Source organism: Mandrillus leucophaeus, unplaced genomic scaffold (genome assembly GCF_000951045.1).
Source record: "Mandrillus leucophaeus isolate KB7577 unplaced genomic scaffold, Mleu.le_1.0 Scaffold214, whole genome shotgun sequence".
Classification (NCBI taxonomy): Eukaryota; Metazoa; Chordata; class Mammalia; order Primates; family Cercopithecidae; genus Mandrillus; species Mandrillus leucophaeus.
The window spans coordinates 1,125,470-1,150,389 of NW_012102188.1; the positions used below are offsets into that span (position 1 = coordinate 1,125,470).

At 41.5% G+C, this 24,920-nt stretch overlaps 1 protein-coding gene across 2 annotated transcripts in view; it reads left to right on the plus strand.

Moving 5' to 3' along the window:
* LOC105540031 overlaps positions 1–24,920 on the plus strand; it is a 293,057-nt gene that overhangs the window by 144,456 nt on the left and 123,681 nt on the right. For both annotated transcript variants that reach the window (XR_001006139.1, XR_001006138.1), the window contains exon 3: positions 9,592–9,771. The gene's annotated coding sequence lies outside the window, so the exon portion shown is untranslated. The remainder of the gene's footprint in view (positions 1–9,591; positions 9,772–24,920) is intronic.

The following is a 24,920-nucleotide window of genomic DNA, read 5'->3' on the forward strand; positions in this document are numbered from 1 at the left end:
AAGGAAGGGAGGGAGGGAGGGAGGGAGGGAAGGAGGAAGGGAGGGGAGAAGGAAGGAAGGAAGGAGAGAGGGAGGGAAGAAGAGAGGGAAGGAGTTATCAAACCCAAACTCTGTGCAGGGTCCCATGGAGATGTCTCCATGGGACCCCTAGAATAGATAGGTTCTTGCCTGTTCTCCTGGTGGATGGAGATGCCCACCAGTAGCTGTGAGAGTCTCCCCGAAGGCCTGATTGTGGCTCCAAGTTCTGTAGGACTCATTAGTCTTTTTTCCCTAAAGGGTCTTGCCATTGAGAGGCAGGTGATGTGCTGTTTCAGAAAACAAAATTGGGACATGTCCTGATATGACATTCATCAAATATATACAGATAGGTGTCACAGCCCCCAAAAAAGCTTATCTCTTCTAGACCACACATGGCTATTTCCTCCAACTGTGTCAGATATTACAAAGTTTCTAGCAATCAAAACAAGCCAAATGTCATTCTCAGGACCCGTTGGAGGATTTTTTGCTTTGTTTTGGTTTTGTACGGTATCCATACCATTTTCCAAATTCTTTTGTCCTTACATACTTTGTTTTTTCTTTAAAAAAACATCACCTATAATCCCATCACCAGACAAAACCACTAGAAATAAACTAACATTTTAGCCATGTTTTTCTGTATACAAAAAGTATGTGTGGAATTTTTCATTATAATATTGGGACCATGACATCTATCACACTTTTTATTAGGAAATGGCCTTCAACAATACACATTTAACAATACGCTTGATGTCTGTGTAATATTTCATCTTACAAATATATCATGATTTATTTAAGCATTCCCTGATTGCTTGCTTCTAGCTAGAAAAAAACAATTTTGGTAAGTGTCACCACTGGGCTAGAGTAATCTCAGCCAATCCTCCTAATAGCGCAGTGAGACCAGAGTTATGATAATCTTCAGTTAATGGACAAGGGACATGATGGTGTGAAAGGATAAATAAACTACCCAAAGACAACTAGCTAGTGAGACCAGCATGGACAGTCAAGCCCAGTGCGTGTAATTTGTGCTCCCCTGCACTGTTGCTCATATCCTTGGACCCTTGCATACATGATCTTCTTAGTCATCTTGAAAGAGAAATGTTAGCTTACTGTTTTTATTTGCATTTCTTTGGTTGCTTTTGAGTTTGAGCATCTTTCCATTTCTTATAGACCATTTGCATTTGTTTTTCTACAAAATGTCTGTTCATGGCTTTTGCCCATTTTTCTGTTAGCTTTGTCCTCTGTATATACACACGTATATTATTAGTCCACTATCCGTCATGTAAATTCCCCAGTTTTCTTCTTGGCTTTTAATTTTGTTATGGTCATTTAGGACTAAGAAGTTTTGAGTCTTGTATGCTTACCAATATTTAATCTATGACTACACCCATTATTTTTATGCTTAGAAAGTTTTCATTCCTATCAAGTATAGATAAATGTTCAGTTCTACTATTTTATTTTAACTGTGCAGTGTGTTCATTTTTGGCATTTAATTAATTAATCTATCTGGATGTTAACATTAGTTTCCTTCTGAAAAAGTCAGTCCAGGCCGGGTGTGGTGGCTCACACCTGTAATTCCAACACTTTGGAAGGCTTGAGTCCAGGAGTTCAAGGCCAGCCTGAGCAACATGGCAAAACCCTGTCTCTATCAAAAATACAAAAATTAGCCAGGAGTGGTGGCACATGCCTGTGGTCTCAGCTACTCAGGAGGATAAAGTGGGAGGATTGCTGGAGCCTAGAAAGTTGAGGCTGCAGTGAGCCATGGTTGCACCACTGCACTCCAGCCTCGGTGACAGAGCAAGACCCTGTCTCAAAACAAACAAACAAACAAACAAACAAAGGCAGTCCACATGTACTGGAACAAGCTTGTGTGGGATGGCTACACTCATTTCCTGTTCTAACACACCTGTTAACTGGATGAGCTCCTATATCCTCATCCAGGTGCCAGGTCTGCCACACCTGGTACTGGCATGAGCCCTATGGGGAGCATACCAGCAGAGACATTATACTTCCACTGAGACAAAATAAAGCCACATTGACTTTTAGTGTTCATATTATCAACTGACATTAAACCCATGGCAACTAAAATCTCCAGTTTTTTTGTTTTTTTTTTATTCTGGGGGTGAGGGTACAACTTTTAGAGAAAATATCTCTCCCTAAGACTGCCAATCACTCTAAATTTGCATCTAACACTTCCACATAACTTTATCTACTGAATAGGCAGTATTTACCATCTGCTGCTTCATCTTGTAGCATAATTTTCTTTTATATTCCCAGGTGTGAAAATATTCAAACTGACCCCTAATTTTCAGCTTTCAGAGCTATCTGCTACTTCCCAGATCACTTTGGTTTTTAAGTTCTTTCACATGCTGTTGTTGGACATCTGGGTTATTCCCAAGTCTTGTTTTCATATAGGCAGCTGTCAAGTCAAGATAGCCATGGCTCTGCCTGGCATGTTCTTTAAGGTTGCATTTTTATTTTTATTGTTTTATTTTATTTTTCTTGGAGAGAAGAGTTTCACTCTGTTGCCCAGGCTGGAGTGCAGTGGCATGATCTTGGCTTACTGCAACAGATCTTGACTTACTGTAACCTCCGAGTCCCAAGTTCAAATGATTCTCCTGCCTCAGCCTCCCAAGTAGCTGGGATTACAGGCACCCGCCATCACACCTGGCTTTTGTATTTTTAGTAGAGATGGGGTTTCACCATGTTGGCCAGGCTGGTCTCAAACTGCTGACCTCAGGGGATCCACCCAACTTGGCCTCCCAAAGTGCTGGGATTATAGGTGTGAGCCACTGTGCCCAGCCGCATTTTTAATATTCAGTGTTTTTCTTGACATATATTCCAACTAAATTCTTATTAGTGTTGTTGGTTTGACCTCATATTTGGTCCTATTGAAATGAATTTGAATCATTCATGATTTGGTTCTTTATTGCATTCATTGTCCTTCTTGGCTTCTGGTTACCCACACATTAGACACAAGTGCCTTTGGCATCTTTTTTCGAATCTACAGATGAGGAAACTGAGTCCTAGAATGGTGGAGTGATTTGATGAATATTGCAAAACTATAATGGGGAGATTAGATGGGGATCCAAGTCTTGTGCCCCCAAAGACAGGACACCAGGCAGTGTAGAGGTGGCCAGTACCAGAGCAACAGCCTAATGATGCTATGTGTGTCACACACCCAGCTCACTCAATCCTGACCACAACCCCCACTGCTTTGATTCCTGCCCCATCAGTAGCAACTGAAAGGACATCTCCAAGTTCACCTTCAAGGACACCGTTAAGGCTGGGCCAGAGGAAGCTGGGCCAGTGGAAGGACATGACCCCTGGCACTGTCCCCCTTCATAAGACTTCACAGTTCATCATTTCATTTGGGCATCCTTTTACAATTCACTAGGAATCCCTCTTATCTTATTTTCGTCTGGTCCATATTCCTGCATTTCAAAAACAAGACTGTTCTGAAACACTGCCAGCTGCTTGCTGAGGTTATTTTTGGTATATAGTACTTACCAGAGTCACCTGGTCAGCATTAATCACCCCATCATGAAAGACTCATGGTTGTTTGGGGGGTATTGAACCCATGTTGTACCCTATATTTTTTCTGAAATATTTTCAATCCAGATGGTCAATAGTTCTAGAATATTCCCTCAGGGATTGCCATTGAGCAATTGACCATTTTTACAAATGTTGGATATGGACCATTTGCCCAGGAAAGGGCTTCCCTGTGTTGAGTCACTGTGCTGCTGCCAGGTCATCGAAGAGTTTTCATTGTTAAACTCGTGTAGGGCATCCAAGCACCACCTTGCTGCCTTCTCACCAGGCCAGGGGTCCACCTTTTGGAAGAGCATCTCTCTAACTAGAAGGGAGAGACATGAAGTTGAAATTGCTTGGCTCTGCCTCCTTTTTTTTTTTTTTTTTTTTCCCCCAAGTGTCTACATTTTAGCATCTTCCCTGTGCAATCCCTTTCTTGTCCTACTCTTCAAATAGCTTTGAAAACCCTTCTGAGATCGCGGGCCTATTTGCAGCCTCTGCGTGGTGTGGGCTTTTGGTTTCCCAGTGTGGTTCTCACAGGTTCAGGCCCCCCCTACCCTGGTATTTTCCTTGACTCCGTGTCCACTTCTCATCTTCTGGGTATCTCTTTCGTAAAGTCTGAGATCACCAGTGGTCACCCTGTGTGGCCCACATTGGATTTTTCTAGCTATTTCCTCTTTTTGGTCCTCACTGGGCTTATTCAGGATTATTTACTACACATATGCAGAATTTGGAGTTTCCCCCTAATCTTTTTTCTCACTTGGGATCTGTGTGTGTTCAGACCCCCTAGCCCCAGCCTTCCAGGTTAATATTGTGTGGCACTAGGACATTAGCATCAGTTTCTTCAATTTGATATAATTGTGTGTGATAATAGAATTTACCTCCTGGAGTTGTTACGAGGATTGAAGGAAATAGTGCTTAGTTTTGGTTAGTATTAATATTATTGTCTACCTATTCCTGACACATTTTATGGTTATAAGTGACAGAAAACTGCCTCAAACTGGCTTAAACACAAAAAGAGAATCTATTGCTCAGAGACGTTTCCCCTAGGACTTACCATCAAGCAACGGCCAAAGGTAGACCTGGCTTTCGGCACAGCTGGGTTCACATCCCTGGTAATGTCTCCAGGACTCAGAATCTGTCTATCTGGCTCCTCTGATGCTCTGTGTGGAAGGAGGAGGTGGCACAGCAGCAGCCTCCAGCTTGGCAGAGCCATGGTGGGGAGCAGGACCCCAGTGCTTAGGTTTGGCTCCCATCCCAGCAAACTGGTGCTCTGCCAAACTGAATTTGGAAGACTTGCTTTCCCAGAGAAGAGAGCACATGAGCCTTCCTGACTGCTAGTGATATTGCTGACACAAACTGGACACTTCCTCCACTCTGTAGCTAAGGGGCAGCTCGGCCTTTCAATGCAGCTCTTTTCTATCAAGGGAGACCCCACCAGAATTGAGATGGGTAACCCCGAGCCCTGTGCACAGGTGCCTGCTTTTACTCCCTCATTCATCTCGGTCTGGACATTCCTGACCTTGACTCTTGTCTGTGACATCCTCTGCACTCCTCCATGTGCTCCACTCAGCTCGCTCCTGAGAGCTGGTAATTAATCCGCCTTGTCTTTACCCTCTGACCCCACCGAGCCTCCCATATGGGTTTCCACACCTGGCAACTGACCTTGGAGTTACTCCTAACTTTGTCCCGCAGGCCTGCTGGATTGGATTTTATGTTTGCTTGCTAACTGCTCTGACTCTTGACCTAGTCTGGTTACTTGCTGTGGTTGTGTGTGACACCTCCGTGTTATACACAGTGCTGGGCATTGCTTTTTCAGCAGCCTGGAATCAATCCACTGCCTCTTCTTTCCCCAATTCGATGTCCTTTTGTGGCACTAGCTCTCTCACTGGGCACCGTCTTCATGGTAAATCCGGGTGCTTTTCCCCCTGCGTGGAAGTGGAAAGGTGTCCACAGTGTTTCCTCCCTTGCCCCAGGGAGGTCCTGAGCTGAGCTGAGCTGAGCTGGGTGGTCTCAGGAGGAGGGACAGCAGGCTGTTTGTTCCCTGCAGAGGTGCTTGACGGTGGCACACTCTTGTCCCAGCTGAACCTGGTTCTCCAGCTCAGAATCCAGCACCCCTGTTGACCTCACAAGCTCCTTCATAGCTTCCAATTCATTCCCTTCTCTGCTTGAGTCAGCAAGAGACATTCCTTCTGCTTTCAGGAGTCCTAGCTCATATTCCTGTGCTGTGCTTCATCTTCCCTGGCTGTGTAGATTTACTTGGGCTCTTTTCACTCCTCCTTCTGAAGTTACCGATTGCACTTTTTCTGGTCTCACAGGCTGGCCTCCTGCAGCATGCTCTGCTCTTCCCAGCTTTGGGCCAGCACATCCTGCTTCCTGCCAGGCCCCCGCTGTTCTGAGGTGGATCTGGGCTGCAGTCCAGGAGACAAAATTCTCCACTGTGACACCATCTACATGCCCAGATGTTCCCTCCATATACTTCCTCTTTCTCCTTTTCTTTTCCAAACTCACAAACTTCAAGTGAGAGAAGGAATGAAAACACCACCTGTAACACCAATTCCTCCAATTTCCTCCCCAGAACTTCAAAGTAAACAGAAATGTATTGGGCTTAGACTGGGACTTATGGCTGATCAGAGTTGGAAGAAGCCTTAGAAACCATCACTAGCCTTCACTCCGGTGCTGTCTCTGATCGTTTGGCTGTGGCTGGCTGAGTTGTCACATCTGGGCACAGGAAGAAAAGTGCTGGGAGTGATTCCCAGTGTCTGCGTGGATGGGGGAAGGGAGAGTGACAGCATATGAGCTGGTTGTTTGCCCGTCCTCCAACAACCTGCTGTGTACTTTACAAAATGGGGACACTGAGTCACACATCTATCATGTTGTCTAAGGACACACAGGAAGCCAGGGCAGATTTGGGGGTAGAATCCAGGTTGTCCAGCCTTCTCTATCAACAACATTGACTTCTCTTCCCACTGGAATTCACTGTCATAGGATGTCATCTATGTCCGCTTCCTGACGGCATGTGTGTCTCCCGGTCTGTGATGTCAGTGCTATACTCGGCCACCTCTGTACACGACGGTGTGGCATGAAAGGGATCCTGCTAGTGCCTGTGGGACTGGGGCTAGTCCTCTGGGACAACTTTCAGAATCACAGTTCTTCTTCCCTAGGACAAGAGGGTGGTATACAGCCAAGGAAGGGTGGTCCTGGGCTCTGCAGCCACGGAGCCCCAGGGTTTGGAAGGTGCCGTGGAATCTCACTCCTCAGTTTGGACTTTCTGTCAAACTGCAGCCGGAAAAAAATTAGAAATTGCTGCTCCAAATGGAACATACTCCGTTTCATTCCAAATGAGAAGTAAACAAATAGACGGGTGAGCCTCCCCAAAATGATAAAACTCCTCACACTTAAGACGAGAAGTCAGTTCAAGTGCAGTCCTGGCATGACTCATTGGGAATTGCTGCAGGAACAGAGGCGAAACGTCCTCATCCTGCCTGTGGAAGCCAGCTCCTTATTTTAAATCCCATCCTGCTTGACTGTCGGAGTCAGACAGAGCCTTCCTCAAAGCTGAAATGCATGCACAGAATTAGAAGTCCCTGCGGGAGCAAGCTCACGGTGGTGAGAACCTTGCAGAGCAGACAGCTCCAGGGGCCAGCGGCTGCCTGCAAACACTTGCTGAGCAAGCCCCTGGGAGAGGGGCCTTTCTCCCAGGCCAGGAACGCCAAAGCGGGGTTTCCTGATAAGGAACACAGGACTGCTGTTTCTTGGAGAGGGAGTTCACATGGACTGGGATCCATTCTCAGGCTGGGCCTTAGTAGTGGGACAGCATCCTGTTTTATTAAAAGCCTGTTGCTGGCAGGGAAAGCTGTCTGCCTGCTGAGTGGGCAGGGGCCCAATATTGCTGTGGGCAATTCCAAGCCAGTACTGGGAGCTGACATCAAACCAGGAAAGAACACGACTGTTTTTAGCTGATGTAGCAGTACATTTTCTTTCTTTCTTTCAGTCTTTTTTTTTTTTTTTAATAGTTCTATTGCCTGGTTTCACTGTGTACATTTTGCGTGTGCAGGCACGCGTGTGACATCCTGCACGCGGCTACAGCCGGGGTTCACTCTGAGATGAGCCCGCCCCACTTATTCTCCCTTTCTCCCTCCTTTTCCCACCTCCCCCTCTCCCCATCCTTCCCCCACTGACCTCCCCAGCTCTAAAGCCCCTGATAGACAGAGAACAGAGGGAGACCCAGGCTGTGGCCTGGGGTTATTTACAGGGTTGGGGTGGGTGAGAGAAGAAAAACAGACTGCTTTGTTTATCTTTTGAGTCTTGAAATTATAAAAAACGCATTCATTTCCAAGGAAGCCTTAATTTGTAGGATCCCCCAAAATTTAAAAAAAGTAAAGGGAGATTCACTTCAAAAGAAACTAGGGGAAAAGCTGTTTTCTTTGTTAGCTGATTTGTTCATTATTCTTATCTTATTTAAAGTTAGCTTTGTTGAAGGCAGGCAAAGGTAGTCACTTTTTCATATTTTTATTACATTCTTACTTTCTTCCTCCATTGCCTTATCAGTTAAGAGGGCAAATAATATTTCAAGAGACTGATAGAATATGCTCTGCACTCTGCTCATTTCATAGCTCTCTGGGGAACTGGGGTTTTTGTAAACTTTTATAATCACATTTTCTGCTGAGGTTATAGATGACTTCGAGAGTCTTCCATTCATGCTGTAAATTAAAATGACTCAAATTGCTTCTACTTTTACAAATTAAAAAAAAAGTACTTCTGTACAGATTTTTTAACAATTAAAAAAAAAAGTCATTTTAACACTCTGGTTGGTTGCCTGTACATGACTTTTCTGGCTTTTCTTAAAATTTGGAGTGAACAGCTCCCATGTCAAATATAACATGTTAACTTACTGGCTTCTTTTTAACCCTGCACTCAAGCAATAGACTTTTCATGTAGAGCCAGAAAATGGTACATGTTGTGAACTTTTTTTTTTTTTTTTTAAAGATAGAGTTAGTGGTGATAAAGGGATTTCAGAAAAAACAACGTACTTGAAAATGTGTTACTTCACATTAGAACATTCAATTTTATCTTAAGAATATAAATATTCAATTTTACCTCATTAGTCTTTGTACTGAGACAAGCCAAAAATAATGTAAACTGACCATTTTTTGCTATACATTCTAATATTTTACATATTTATAGGAGTTTTCCAAGTCATGATATATCATATAAGGCACACAAAAAAAGAATGACATAAATCATGTTAAGTGCAGTCTACTTTTTCCTGAGCTATATCTTTAAGACAAAAGATATTTAACAAATTGAACGTGTGTTTTGGGGGAGGGTCCACTCTCTGGTTACTTGAGAGAAAACCAGAGGATTATCTCTGTGGTGAAGGAAAGTGTATAGAAGGTAGTATTTTTTTTTTCCTTTTATAAAGGGGTAGGGCTGTATCTGTTGGTGCAGTGTTCTGCCTTTTGTGTTTTTTTCTGGTTAATTTAAAACATTAGCTCCAAGTTTTTAATATAGTAGTTTCCCGTGAGTCACTGGGCTGAAAGCCCATCCTATCTGTGTCAGGCAAGGGTCCAAGACAAGAAACGAGTAGAACACAGATATAAGAAGGCTTTATTAGTGCAGCTGAACTTTGATAATTAGGAAAGTTCCAGTTCTTCTATGGTAGTTTATTTGTAGATAAATGTAGTTGTAACCTTTCGGTGCCAAAGGAAAACCTCCTCATTCAAGACAAGGGATACGGAATAGGAAGAGCTCAAAGAAAACACAGTTTTCTGTGTTACAGATAAGTATTTACATTACCAATCAACTTTTGGTTCAGGAAAGAAGTGATAACCTGTTTAGGTTTTTAAAAGGAATTCAATATCCTGTTGACTAAATGCAGAGCAGGTTCAGAGGAAGATGACTGTTGAATAACGCAATTGATTCCTTCCAAGAAAGCATAGGGTGTAGTTTTTATTACAGGAAGTGCCATTGATAGTACTTTTTCTGCTTTCTGGAAAATCACCCAGGAAATAAAATTTGTTTTAAACATTATTTTTAAAACAGGCTCTGCCGACTTCCAGTTCTGGAACAAGATGATTAAACTCATTTTTCCCCGCTCTGCTCCTCTAAATACAGCTAAGTACCTTGGAAACTATTCAGCAGACAATGATAAAGAACTCTGAAAGCTAGAAGAAAAGAAGGTGTACTTGCAAGAAACCTCAGGACTTGAGAAACAGCAACATGGTAAGTTTTCTAAGTTTCCTTTTCGTCTCCCGTATACCCTGGGCTGTGCTGGAATCACCAGCAGGCACAGACAAAATGACAACAAAACAACAACAAAACCCCCAAGAACATCCTGTTCTCTTTGGCCAAAGTTCAGGGAAGGGGAACCCCAACAGAGACCCAGTAGGAAGCTCTAGCCCCTGTTTTGTACAACCCAGGGTCTTTGCAGAAAGATTCATCTGCCAGCAGCAGCAGCAGCAGCAGCAGCAGCAATAGTAGTAGCAGCAAAGCCCTGGGCGGTCCTGGCCCCCAGTCCACGACTTAGACACCAGCACATGACCTGATTCACCCACAGAAGCAGCCACTGTGAAGCGCGCTGTGTCTCCCCAGACTCCATCCAGTGGCATAAAGAGACCCGGGCTCTGCAGCTTCCTCCCCATCATGGAAGGCTGCCCATCTACAGAGTTTCCAAACATAATAAGCACTAAGGAAACAACAAACGTGATATGCTGAAAAAAAAAAAATCACAATTAAATCAAAATGAAACACTAAAAAATGTCCAAGTAAACAACAGGAAGGCAAGAAAAAAGAAACAAAAACATGATAAACAGAAGGATCAGAGAACAAATATTAATAATAAAATATCAGACTTAGCCCTAATATATCAATTATCTTAAATGTAAATATTCTAAATGCATCAATTAAAAATGCAGAGATTGGCAGAGTGTATTACAAAACATGACCCAGCTATGTGTTGTTTACAAGAAACTCACTTCAAATTCAATGATATAGGTAGACTGATAGCAAATTGATGGAAAAAGATATAACATGCAAACATTAATCAGAAGGAAGCACAAGTGGCTATATTAACATCAGAAAAAGCAGACTCCAGAGCAAATAGTTACTATAGGCAAAGAGGGAAATTACATCATAACAAAAAGAATGAATTCACCAAGAAGATATAGCTATCCTGTTGTGATGTTATGATACATTTTGGTTTTCATCCATGGGTCCTAGCTCATAACTCCCATATCCTGTGTTAGAGTCTTACAAGATTGTTGGGAGTGTTAGGCCTCGGGGCAGGCCTCTGACCTTCTCCTGCCTTCCTTTCACTCTAATGTTCTCCCACCTTTCTGCCTTTCTGATTGTGGATCTTAAGACCCTCCCACAAGGCAGTCCCATTCTATATCCTGGGGGAAGGAATGCTGACATCATGAAGCTTCCATAAAAAGCCAAGAGGACAGGGTTCATAAGCTTCCAGATAGCTGAACATGTGGAGGTTCCTGGAGAGTGGTGCTCCCAGGGAGGGCATGGAAGCTCCGTGACCCTTTCCCCGTACCTCACCCTAGGCATCTCTTCATCTGTCTCCTTTGCAGTATTTTTTAGTAATAAATCTGTAAACATAGGTAAGTGTTTCTCTGAGTTCTGTGAGCTGCTCCAGCAAATTAATCAAACCCAAAGAGGGGGTCATGGGAACCCCACCTTGAAGCTGGTGGGGTCAGAGGTTCTGGGGGGCCAGACTTACAACTGGTGTGTGTATGGGGGCAGTCTTGGGGGCTGAACCTTCAACCTGTGGGATCTGACTGTCTCTCTGGGTAGATAGTGTCAGAACTGAATTGGAGGACACCCAACCGGTGTCCGCTGTTATATTCTAGTGGATTTTCTCCCTAGGAGGCCTAGCAGTCTTAAGTGTGGGGAGATGGCAGGAGTTGATGCCCCAACCACAATTGTGGATTTCTTCTTTCAGCTGTCTTAGTTTTTGCTTCACATATGTGACAGTCTGTTGTTTGGTTCACAGATATGTGGAGAAAACTCTCCCTAACTGTGTTTTTCTTCTACTGTCACATCATGACAGTCATCAACACAGAAACCTTTCTTCATGTCATACAAAGCACAAAAAAGGAATGACATAAATTGTGTTAAATGCAGTCTACTTTTTCCCGAGCTGTATCTTTAAGACAAAAGATATTCAGCAAATAGGACTGTTTGTTTTGTGAGGTGGGGTATCCACTCTCTGGTTACTTAAGAGAAAACCAGAGGATTATCTTTAAGGTGAGGGAAAGGGTATAGAACAGTATTTTTTTTTTTCTTTTATAAAGGCACAGGGCTCTATCTGTTGGTGCAGTGTTCTGACTTTTGTATTTTTTTCTGATTAATTTAAAACATTAGCTCCAAGTTTTTAATACAGTAGTTTCCCGTGAGTCACTGGGCCTTTCTTCTGTGTGAAGATTGTGGTGTGATAGTAAAAGAAAAACACAGTTAGTGAGCATTTTCTCTACGTACCTATGAACCTAAACAACAGACTTTCACATGTCTGCGGCAAAAACTAAGACAGCTGAAAGAAGAAATCCACAAGTGTGGTTGGGCATCAATCCCTGCTGTCTCCCTGCACTCAGGACTTCTAGGACTACTAGCAAGAAAATCAGCAAGAATATAGAAAAACTTAACCACACCATCAACTGACAGGATCTAATTGACATTCATAGCACAGTCTGTCCAACAACAGCAGAATACACATTTTTTAAAGGTCCCGTGAGACATTTACCAAGATACAGCATATCCTAGATCATAAAACAAATGTTAAAAAATTCAAGAGAATTGAAATTATACAGGCTATGTTACCTGGCCATAATAAAATCAAAGTAGAAATCAAGGCAGAAAGTCAATAGGCAAATCTCCAAACACTTGGAAACTAAACAACAAACTTCTAAATAATCCATACATCAAAGTGGCAACCTCACAGGAAATTTTAAAAAGACAAGAAAAGAATGAAAATGAAAATACAACATGTTAAAATTTGTAAGATTAGCTAAAGCAGTGCTGAGAATAAAATTGATAGGAGTAAATGCTTACGTTAGAAAAGAGGAATGATCTCAAATTACTAATCTAAGTTTCTACTTCAAGAAATTAGAAAAGTTGAGCAAAATAAACTCAAAGGAAGCAGAAAGGAGGAAATAAAAAGCAGAAATTAATGAACTTGAAAACTGGAAAAAGAAAAAATAAAACAGAAAGTTGATTCTTTAAAAGAATTAATAAGATTAATAACTTTTAGCAAGATTGGCAAATATAAAAAGAGAAAAGACATGAATCACCAACATCAGAAACAAAATAGGGGACACCACAATAGGTGTCTTTAGCTACTAAAAAGATAATTTAAGAACTATAATCAACTTTATGCTCATATATTCAACAAGTTCAAAGAAATGGGATAATTCCTCAAAAACCACAAAGTACTAAAACTTAGCCAAGGTAAAATAGATAATCTGAATAACTGTGTAGATATTTTTAAAAATTGGATTTATAATAAAAATACTCCCAAAAAAGAAATCTCCAGACCCAGATGATTTCATCCAAGAATTTCACCAAACATTCAAATAAAGATTAATGCCAATTCTATGTATGTGTTCCAGAAAATACGAGAGAAGAGAAAATTAGGAAGTTCCCAATTCTTTTTATGAAGCCATCATTACTCCGATACCCAAATCAGCTGAAGAAAGTATGCAAAAAGAAAGCTACAGGCCAATATCTCTCATGAACTTTGGATGTAAAAATCACCAATGAAATTTAATTAATCAAAATCCAACAATGTATAAAAAGACTAAAACACCATGACCAAGTGAGATTTATGCCAGGTAGACAAAGCTGATTCAATATTTGATAAGAAATTAATATAATTTATCATAGCAACAGGCTAAAGAAGAAAAACTATATAATCATAACAATTGGCATCAAAAAATTATTTAACAAAATTCAACACCCATTAATGATGAAAACAGAAAATCCTCTCAAGTACACTAGGAACAGAGGGAGACTTCCTCAACCTCATAAAGAACATCTATTAAAAAACTACATCAGACATCATATGTCATGATAAAGACAGAATACATTGCCTTATACGATCCAAAACAAGGCAAAGATTTCTACTTTTATCAGTCTTATTAAACACGGTACTGGAAGTTCTAGCCACTGCAATAAGGCAGGAAAAGGGAATAAAGGTCATGCTCATTGGAAAATAAGAAATGAAACTGTCTCCTTTTTTAGGCAGCATGATTATATGCACAGAAAAATCCCAAAAAAATCTATGAAAAATAAGTTGTCCTCCTTCTGCTGGCTACATTGATCAGGCAAGTGCTGCCAGTTGTTTTTAGGGGTTCTGCTTAAGTGCCACAGGAGATGGCAGCACAGAAGCTGAGGCACAGCTTGGGCATGGTAGACCAAGGGGACACCCAACTCCATTACTCCCTAGCTCTATGCCCCTGAACACCTTCCTTGATCCGGCTGAACTTTGGTCCCCTCATCTGAAATGGAGTTGGTGATAGAACCCAGAGACCATAATTGTTGTGTGTGTTAAATGAGAGCAAGTGTGTAGGAAATGTGTCATTGTACTTGCTGCGGGCACCGCTGCTATTGCTGCTGTTGTGTGTGATACTGTGCTATTCATTCTGGCACTCCCAAGCACTGCCACTGGAGCCAAGAGACCAGAATTCCCTCTTCAGTGATCCTATGACTTGTCAGCTCAGTTAATTGCTCTGATTCTCACTGCTTTCATTTATGAAGTGGAGACAATAACCCCTCTCTCATAGGAAGGGTAAGACCAGAAGAGCCTACACTCTGGGTTGGAATAATATTTCTATACAGTGATCAAGAGAGTGTTCTCTGAAACCAGACTCTCTTTAAATCTTGTCTCTATCACTTATTAATTATATGGCTAACTCTTAATTGAGGCCAAAAGAGTGTGTTCTTAATAAAACTATATAGAAGATTAAATTAATTAAAACATGTACAGTCCTTTTGCAAAAGATCAGGTGAAACAGCATTCATGAAAGTGTTTCAGCACTCAGAGAATAACAATAGCAATGGCTAGAAATTAGTGAGCACACCCCACTACCAGCACCAGGGAGAGAGCTTTGTACCTACAACTTTTTACTTAGTCCACATAACCATGAGTTTGTCTCATTTGTGTAGACTGGGAAACAAAAGCCTAGAGAAGTAATTTGCCCAAAGACATAGCTTACAAAGCAATAGAATCCAGGTCTGGACTCTCGGGATCTGACTATTCTAATGCCTTGCAGAGAAAGTAGGCTAGAGAGGGCAGGAATAGCTTGATTAGAGATCACTTCCACTGGCACGATGGGTAAAATCTGATGTGGGAGGCTCTGAGTGCGGCCTGTGATGGCAGAGTGGAGGAGCCAAGAGTCATTCTTGGCCTCATTGTGACAGCCTTCAAACTAACAAGTTGCCTGAGAGATAAGGTTCCATTTGATAGGACGCCAGGTGGGATGTGCATCAAAATATCCATTTCCTTGAAGGATCCAATGATTAGGCTGAGGCAAAATATTTTAGACCATTCCCAAGTCTAAAAATAACTCCATCATCACTTCTAATAAGGACTCAGTCTGGAGTGACGTCACTGTTTCAGGTGCAGAAAAGGAAAGCATGACTGTGTGTCACTGACTTAAAATAGGATTGAGGCGAGAGGGGCAGCTGGGCTCATGGACGTCAAGTGGACAGTTTCTCAGCTGGTATTTCCTATATTTCCTGTTTTGGACAGCAGGTTCCTGCCCTTCTGAGCTGGGGGTAGGGGTGAGGGAGTGTATGTTAAAAAGCTCTGTTGACTTGCTTTTTCTCTTCTCCATGTGTGTTCTTTTCATCAATAATCTGCATTCATTTTTACTGGCTGTTCGTGCATTATCCGGAGATACACTAGTTACAGAAATTAAAACAGGCAACTCTTCCTCTCTCTCCCTAGCTTTATGCTGCAGATCCATGAAGTTTTCTTGACTATCCCTGCCTAGGGTACAGCAAGGAAACCACTATTTGGATAATTCCCCTGATTCCATGGTACCGTGGAAATGGTGGGCTCTCTATATGTCAGGGTATTCTATGTCTATGAAAAGGTATTTCTTTTGAGAGCGAGGGTGGACTGGAGTCTAAGAATCTACCAATTTTTAAAATAATTCAGCTACATTTAAGTCAATGAATTGTATTCAAGACTGACTTTGTAGTGATTTATTCAATGAATTATTTCATTCCAGATAATTTTGAAAGGACGTCTGGTCCAGATAAGACAGCATAGATCCATTTCTCTCTTCTCTCCTCTCAGCTAAGTGCAATTATAATGTCTAGAAATAATGCAAGACATAACCAAAGGAGAACTCTGAAAGGTAGAAACAGAAAGAGGAACGAGTTAGGGACCCTAAGACTGGAGGAACAATAGAGGTAGGATGTCTTACCATCACTGCATCCAACAAGAGAAGGTGACCTAGGCCTGGTATTACCTGATCCCAACCTGGCACCAAAAGACAGCCAACACAGACTCATTCCTCCCGCTTCCTGGTGAGTCTGGTATTCTCCTCCACGTCCACTGACAGACATGTAGGGTGACTGGGTGGTACCAACAATGGGAATCACATCATAACAGGCAGCCTAGTTTGGGAAGCACTCTTGGTCTCCATAGGCCTGAGACTCCCTTTGCCCATCTAGAGGCACCAGGTGGCCCAGCCCAAGGAAATTCCCTCAGCCCCAGAAAGGGGCATCAGAAAGGACCAGTGGGAGCTCCAGTAGGCTATAATAGTATGAAGGCTCTGAAATGAAGTTGCCACTGGACCCACAGCCCACTAAACTAGGCTAGGACCTTATACTAAACCTAAGCCAGGTGATAGCCTGCAAAAAACAAAGAAAAAAAAAGACCCAGAGTCTTTTAACATAAAAAACAGGATGTGCAAATACAATAAAAAACACACATTATACTAAGGATTAGGAAAACTACCTAAGTGAGAAAAGACAAGTGACAGCAACACTGAGATGAATCAGATAGTGGAACTGTCTGACAGACTTTAAAACGGCCATTATAAAAATGTTTCAGAAAGCAATTACAAATTCTCTTGAAACAAATGAAGGAATAGAAAAATCTCAGTAAGGAAATAGAAATTATAAAAGAAGAACCAAGTGGAAATTACAAAATTTAAAAATGTAACAATAGAAATTTTTAAAAATTACTGGATTCTACTCAATAATAAAATGGATATGACAGAGGATAGAATCAGTGAAATTGATGACAGAACAATATAATTCCCTAATCTGAATAATAGAGACAAAATAGACTGAAAAGCTCTATCATGAATGATAATTTCGATCACAAATTAGTAATATTAACTACGCGGAAGATGAGTTGCTAGATCAACTTAAGAGAACAAATAGTTTTAGGTGAGTGACAAATAACAGGAAAATTAAAAAGTTAAGTGATGTAATGTATAATAACATCAACATACAGAGAAATAAATATAATAAAATATAATTAAAAACTATAAAATCATTGTGAAAAGACATTAAAAGAATCCAAAATATATGTTCATGGAATAAAAGACAATATTTTTATAGTCAGTTCTGTCCAAATTGACCTATAGAGTCAGTACAATTTTACAACAAATTTTAGTGGAATTTTGTTTATTTTATTTGAGGGATAAACTTTATATTTTATTTGGAAATTTGAAAGACTGAAACAATCTTGAGCAAGAGCATTTGTTAAGACTTATTCTGAAGCTTTAGCAAATAAGACAGTGTGAGATATGCACAAGCATAGACAAATAGACCAATGGAACAGGAAAGAGAGTACTAGAAAACAGACCATGCATATTCAGTCAGTTGGTTTATGACAAAAGCAATACTACCATGCAATTGGAATAGGACAGATAATGTTTGCATAAATGTTGCAGAGTCAGTTGAATCTTCATACTTAAAAAAAAATGAATCTTGACTCTACCTCACCCCACACACACAAATCAATCATATAGAATGTAGATCTAAAAGTGAAAGGCAAAATAACAAAACTTCTAAGAGATAACATAAGAGAATAATTTATGACCTTGGAGTAAAATTTTTTCAAATGTAATACAAAATGTACTAAGCACAAAGGAAAACATTGATGAATTGGACTTCATTAAAACTAAGAACTTCTGCCCAGGTGCAACGGCTCACACCTGTAATCCAACACTTGGGGAGGCCAAGAAGGGAAGATCCCTTGAGCCCAGTGGTTTAAAACCAGCCTGCGTAATATAGTGAGACCCCATCTCTACAAAATATTTTAAAAATTAGCAGGTGTGGTGGCACACCTTGTGGTCCCAGCTACTCAAGAGGCTGAGGTGCAAGAATCGCTTGAGTCCAGGAGTTTGAGGCTGCAGTGAGCCCCATTTGCACAAATGCACTCCAAAAATAACAAAAATAAAAATAATAATAAATAAATTTTTAAAACCTAAGAACTTCTGTTTATCAAAAGACATCATTAAGACAGTGAAAATACAAGCCCTTGAGTAAGAGAAGATATTTGCAAATCATAAACCCAATAAAGGGTTTGTACCTAGAATATATGAAGAATTTCCATAAGTCATTAATAACCCAATAAAAAATATGGGCAAAAGATTTGAACAGGCACTTCACAAAAGAGGTTTTGTGAGTTTCTAATAAATGCTAGCAAGGAAGTGCAAATTAAAGTCATAAGGAGATAACCTTTACAGAGCCACCAGGTTTGTCCATAATGACAGACTGATAACACTAAGTGCCAGAGAGAATATACAGCAACTACAGGTGCCATCCACTGGCTGGTGGGAGTGTAAATTAGTATAACCATATTGGAAAATTGGCAGGATCTACCACAGCTGAGCATTTGTGTATCTTATGACCCAGAAATTCTACAAAAATGTTCATGACTCTCTAGCTATAGTAACCAAAGACTGGAAACAATCCAAATTTCTGTCAACAGTGGAATGGATAGGTATATCACGATGTACTGAGCAATGAAATTAAAGGACCTAATGCAACACACAGTAACATGGATGAATGTAATAAACATCATGTTCAGTAAAAGAAGCCAGAAAACCAAGAGGGTGCCCTGATGGCTCCATTTACATGAAGTTCAAGAACAGACAAAGCTAATCAATGGGGTCAGGAGTCAAAGTGATAGTTATTTTGGGGATGTGACTGGTAGGGGCACAAGTGGGGCGCCTGGGGTGTTGGCAATGTCCTACTTCTTGACCTAGTCAGTTGTTTCTCTGGTTTGCCTCCTTTGTGAAAATTCATCAATATATTCTGGTTATTATTTGTGTACTTTTCTCTATGTATCTTTTACTTCAGTAAAGAGTTTACTGAAAAGAATATACTTGGGTTTGGAGAGTTGAAAACACCCACAATATCTTCATTGCCTCACAAAGAATATTTTACATGATGTTTAAAAACTTTAGCAGCTAAAGTGCTGTTATCTCATTCTGAGCTGATTACAGATTATAGATTAGTAGGAAAGTAAGTGGGCTACTTGTTTAAAGATGGTCTATGTTAAGTACCCTGATATCTTCTTTTCAAAGAGAGGTCAGTCTTCCTTTCAGCATCCTGTTCACCTGGCTGCCCACATACCTCATGGACCTTACAGAGCTTGGTTACGCTGACTCTAGGCCTCTCAGCTCTTGTACTGATCCTCCCAGCTGCTCTATTCCAATGCCATGACCCGATCTGGGGACTAGGGAGGCTAGGCCACAGTCAGCCCTTCCTTGTCACTGTACAACTCACCTGGTGACTTGTTTTTTGTTTTATTTTAATTCCATGCTGATGTACTCTGACGTGGAGAACTGAAGACAGAATTATTTCAGGATTTCCTCTCTCTCGTTCTGAAAATGTCTAAAGAGCGTTTGCTGAGTTGCTTTGTTAAAATAACCCTGGCATTTTTTTTATAAATGAACAAAGTGGCTCTAACATGGAAGGTAGATACACTGAAGGAAAGAGCCCTTAAACACAAGGGGCTAGTTTATTTCATTATGAGATGTCCAGGGCTTTCCAGTCCCTTAGTTCTATCAGTGAACAGAGTGAGAGGTAACAATGAGCTGTACCTTTTTACAAACCTTCTCTGTGTAGTCCCACCATCTCTCCTTCTCAGTAGGTTGCCAAATTATGTTAAAGTCAGGTGGGGACTTCTAGAATACCCACTGTAACCCCCTTGTTTGGATGATATTGAGGCCAGGGAGGGGAAAATAACTTGCAAGTTGAGCAGTAATAACACAAATCCCACAGGACAGCTGGCGGTGACCCCACACTAGGGATTTGAAAACAAAGTAAGGTCTTTTTGTTCCCTTGGTTCCTCTTCTTTACTTCCTGCTATCAAAGTCAGATTCCAGAAACTTCCCTAGGAGGCAGCAAGAGGCAGTCTCTGCCTCCTCCCAGGAGGAAATTGGCCACAGGAAGTCCTCATTTGGGATGGACTGGAGGAGAGAGGCAGTTGTGTGGAAAGGGCAAAGCTTGAAAATACTCAAGTCCTTGACTGGGCTTGCAGAAGGATATAGCAAAAAGTAAAGAGCTTGGGTTCTGGAGGCATAACCTGTAGGTTCAAATCTTACCTCCACTTCTTAACCTCTCAGGGCCTCAGTGTCCTCTACTTGTGAAGTAGGGATAACAGGCATATTGACTTCTTGGTTTTGCTGTACAAAATGAATAGCATGTGAAACATGTGATGCTGAGGCACTGTAAGTCATGAGGGCAGATGATCACCCTCTTTAGGAGCCATTCTTCCAAAATCTTAGGTGAGTGAAAAAGAAGCAGAGATAACTTTTCATACTTGGGCATGGAGGCAGAGTTCATCTGTTGCCTGAGCTAACAGTATACTATTCAGCCTCAGTGAAACTCTGACCCCAGGGCAGGACCAACTAACTAGGTGGGACAGTGATGAAAAAGGGAGAGTCTTCTCAGTGGAGCCTGGTCTGGGTAGAGATGTCAAAGGCAAACCAGCACCTCCTTGACTTGTTGGCTCTAGGTGATAATGCTAACCTGAACTGAAGGGACAGCCCTTCTATGGAGTGGACAGGGGCAGCCAGAGGTGTTCTGAAAACCAGGGAAGTCTCCTCACTGGAAAACATTTCTTCCTGGGATCTGTCAGTTGATGGCAGAAGTGTTCATTGTTAGAGAGCCATTTCTTTGGCTTATTAATTGGTCCTCTGTTAGCCAGTCAAGAATACTGTACCCAGCACAGATATCCTTGAGAAATAAAGGAGAAATGAAGTCTTTCCTAGATAAGCAAAAACTGATGGAATTTATCACCACTAGACTGACCCTACAATAAATGCTTAAGAGAGTCCTACATCTGGAAGCAAAAGGGCTATATCCACCATCATGAAAACACAAAAGTATAAAACTCATTGGTAAAGCCAGACACACAAATAAGAAAGAGAATGGAACCACATGTTATCACTACAGGAAACAACCAAACTACAAAGATAAACAAAAGAAGAAAGAAAGAAAGAAAGAAAGAAACAAAGAAGAAAAAGCAAGAAAGAAAGAAAAAGAAAGAAAGAAAGAAAAAAGAAAGAAAGAAAGATTATATAAAATAATCAGAAAACAATTAAAATGATAGGAATAAGTCCTCACCTATCAATAACAACTTTGGTAAATGGTTTAAATTTCCCAGTTAAAAGATATAGACTGGCTGAATGGATTTTAAAAGTGACCCAATTCTATGTTACCTACAAGAAACTAATTTCACCTGTGAAGACACACATAGAAAGTGAAGGGATGAAAAAAGATATTGCATGCAAACAGAAACCAAAAGCGTGCAGAATTAGCAATACTTATACCAGACAATATAGATTTTAAGTCATAAAACATAGAGAAAAAGAGATAATTATATAATGATAAAGGGATCATTTGAGTAAGAGGATATAACAATTATAAATATACATATACTCAACACTGGAGCACCCAGATATAAAAAGAAAAAAATATATATAATTAGAGCTAAAGAGAGACAGATGATTATACAATCATAGTTTGGGACTTCAAAACTCAATTTTTAGCTTTGGAAAGATCACCTAGACAGAAAATCAACAAGGAAACATGAGACTTATACCGCACTAGAGACTAAATGAAGCTAATAGGCATTTACAGAACATTTCATCCAGTAGCTGCACATACTTTTCTCTTCAATATTTGAAACATTCTATAAGATAGACCATATGTTAGGCCACAAAACAAGCCTCAACAAATTTTTGATAATTGAAATCGTATCAAATATGTTCTCAGACCACAATAGAATAAAACTAGAAATCGATAACAAGAGGAACTTTGAAAACTGTACAAATACATGGAAATTAAACAACATGCTCCTGAATGGCCAATGGGTCAATGAAGAAATTAAGGAGGTTGAAAAAGGTCTCAAAACAAGTGAAAATAGAGCTGCAACATACCAAAACCACCAGCATTTTGTTTTTAGCAATAATATGTTTTTAAATTAGGTGTGTATATTTTTTAGACATAATGCTATTACACGCTTATAGGCTACAGTATGGTATAAGCATAACTTTTATAGTCACTAGGAAACCAAAAAATTTATGTGACCCACTTTATTGCAATATTCACTTGATTGCAGTGGTGTGAAACCAAACTGGCAATATCTCAGAGGTATGCCTATAGTTAACAAGAATTTATTGCATATGTTCACAAAGCTGGAAGAGAAGATTTTGAATATTCTCAACATGAAGAAATGATATATCTTTGAGGTGATGTATTTCTAATTACCCTGATTTGATCATTATATGTATGTACTGAAATATCACTCTGTACCCCATAAATATGTGCAATTATTTTGTGTCAACTAAAAATAAAAGGAAAAATAAAAGGCAGAGCCCTCTGGGAGGAGAAGACTAATTAGGCTTAGTGATTGCTAATTCTGGGAGCTGCATGCAAGCAGGTTTTAAAGAAGGCAGAAAGCTTAAGGATGTGGATGTAAAAGGAAATTACAATGACAACACAATTTACAGAAATCACTCAGCCACCTGGAGGACTCCAATTTGAAATGTGCCATGCTTGGATATTTCCTTATATTTTGTGCAATGACTTTTCTGCCATCTACTGTGAACCTCTGAGCAATCCTGTAAAGCAGGGATCATGCCCATTTTGCAGATGAGGAAACAGGGTGCCCATGCCCTGCCCATGGTTCCAGAATGCAGACCAGTCATCCTTGGGAGATGGGGTGTCTGGTCCAAGCACATCCAGTCTCACCTCTGCTTTGTGTCGCAGGTGGGGAGGGGTCACTGAAGACAAAGGCTCCCTGTGGATGTAGGAAGGGTCTGCCCACCAGGAGAGCTGGGAGGGGAGGAGTCTTATTCAGGCTGGCAAGGTTAAGCCTGGTTAACCACTTAAACCTAGAGTTAACTAGCAAGGGGTACAGGTGCCTGCCTCAGAGCGTTTGTCTCTGCCTGGAGTGTTTGGCTAGAGGTCCTGAGAGTGTGGACCCTCGGACCCTTAGGTCTCAGCTGCCACGTTCCCAAAGGTCATGATCATCCTAGACCACACAGGTGCTATTTGCCCTTCACCCTGCCTAATTTTTGTTAAGAGTGCTTCTGATGGCTTCTGGTCTGTAGTCTGCCTCTGTCTCTGCCCTGCCAACTCCTTGCTCTGTCTCAGCCTGAAACTGTGCCTGCCATGGGGTGGATGTTCAGTAGCCAACTGATGAGTGGATCAATGAATAAATGAGTAGATAAATGAATGGGCAGGAAAGCTCCTCCCGTCACTCTCCACACTGACATGTAGGAGGTGTTGGAGGGACACACGTTAATGGATGTCGGTCACTTAGTTCTGATAAAACAGAGTAGATGGTTTTCTTAGTAAGAGATCTTGAGGGCCCTCTGTGAAGCCTCTTGTGGAACCAGTGAAGTACCTGAAAGGCAAGGATTGGGCAAATCAATTCCTTCTGGTTGTGGAGGAGAAACTCTTCCAGGGCTGATGTTAATGCTGCGTTTTAATGAAAGTGACTCTTCAGGCTTATAATTGGATGACAGCTATATTTCTGCTTTTGCTTCCAGAACTTAGTGTGATTCCATTTTAAGAGACTAAGAAGAAAAAGCAATTTTTAGACTCTCATAAGAATGCTAGCAACAATGGCAATAGCTAACGTCTCTGCAGCACTTAGAAAAGCCTGTCCCCCTGCCAAGAGCTTGACATGTGCTATCTCATTGAATCCTTGCAACAAACAGCCCCTTGTATAGATGAGAAAACTAAGGCCTGAGCCAGCTGGCCACTCATCCATCACAGCCTCCTTTCCTTTTCCCCCAGTGTTGAGCTGCCCCCAACACTGCCCCCCCCAGTGTTGGGGGCAGCTCACAGTGGACTGTAGGGTGCCACTGGGCATCAGCCTGGCAAGGTAGCAGGTCATCTCATTTTTCTCTTTTCTGGAGGGTGAGGTTATCCTGCAAAATGGAGGTCATGGGGCCTTCTGTCCTGGAACTTCTGCCTTGTCCCTGACATCCTGTGTGTTATCCCAGGCTGCTCTGGTCCAATTCTGGCTTCATTTTCTTAACATATCAGATGCAAGAGAGGCCTGGCTTGCTAACTCCTGTCTGCCTGCTCTGCTGCATTCCCTTCCCACGCAGTGCAGGAACTGACTCGTTCTTACATCTGTCAGATGGGCTGCCACCTACCTGGGAGTTTTCATGACATGTCCTGGGATCTTACGCCAGAGGCTCAGTGCCTGGCAGAGTGAACACTTAGTAAGCTGCAGTTGCCCTGAAATATTTTCCTGTTGCTGATTCATTTCCTTATCTGTGGACACCATATTCCAAACTTGCTGTGCCACCCTCTAAGGGGGCAAGTTCTTTCCTAGGAGTAGACACCCAGGAGGGAGGAAGCCCGTGTCGTGGGGACAGCCACACAGGCCAGACACAGGTGTCAATCCCTGCAGGGACAGCCTCCGGGCATCAGGCCTCCCAGGAGCTCACAGGCAGGACAGGACCATTTCAGACTCATTTCAGCAGTGTGTGGACAGAACCCCACTGAGAAATGCATGCATGAGACCTGGAATCTGTTCCTGTCTTGTCCTGAGGTTCCTTTCACTGGATGCTCATCAGGGGAAATTCTCCCTCCGGATGCTGATGTGGGGAGAAGGGCCAACTAGTTCTAACCTCAAACTCATCCCAAACTTATTTTCTCCCCACTTCAGATAGTTGTCAGGAGATCCCGAGTTCTCACCTTTCTTCTGCCCTTCCCTTGTATGTGACCTTAGGCAAGTTGCTTAATCCCTCTGAGACTCAGTTTCCTCTCTTGTAGCTGCAGGACGATGGACTGGACTCTATTCTAGATCAATGAGACTCACACCTGCCCTGTGGCATCACTCGGGAACAGTTGCTGAGCAGGCTGCAGTT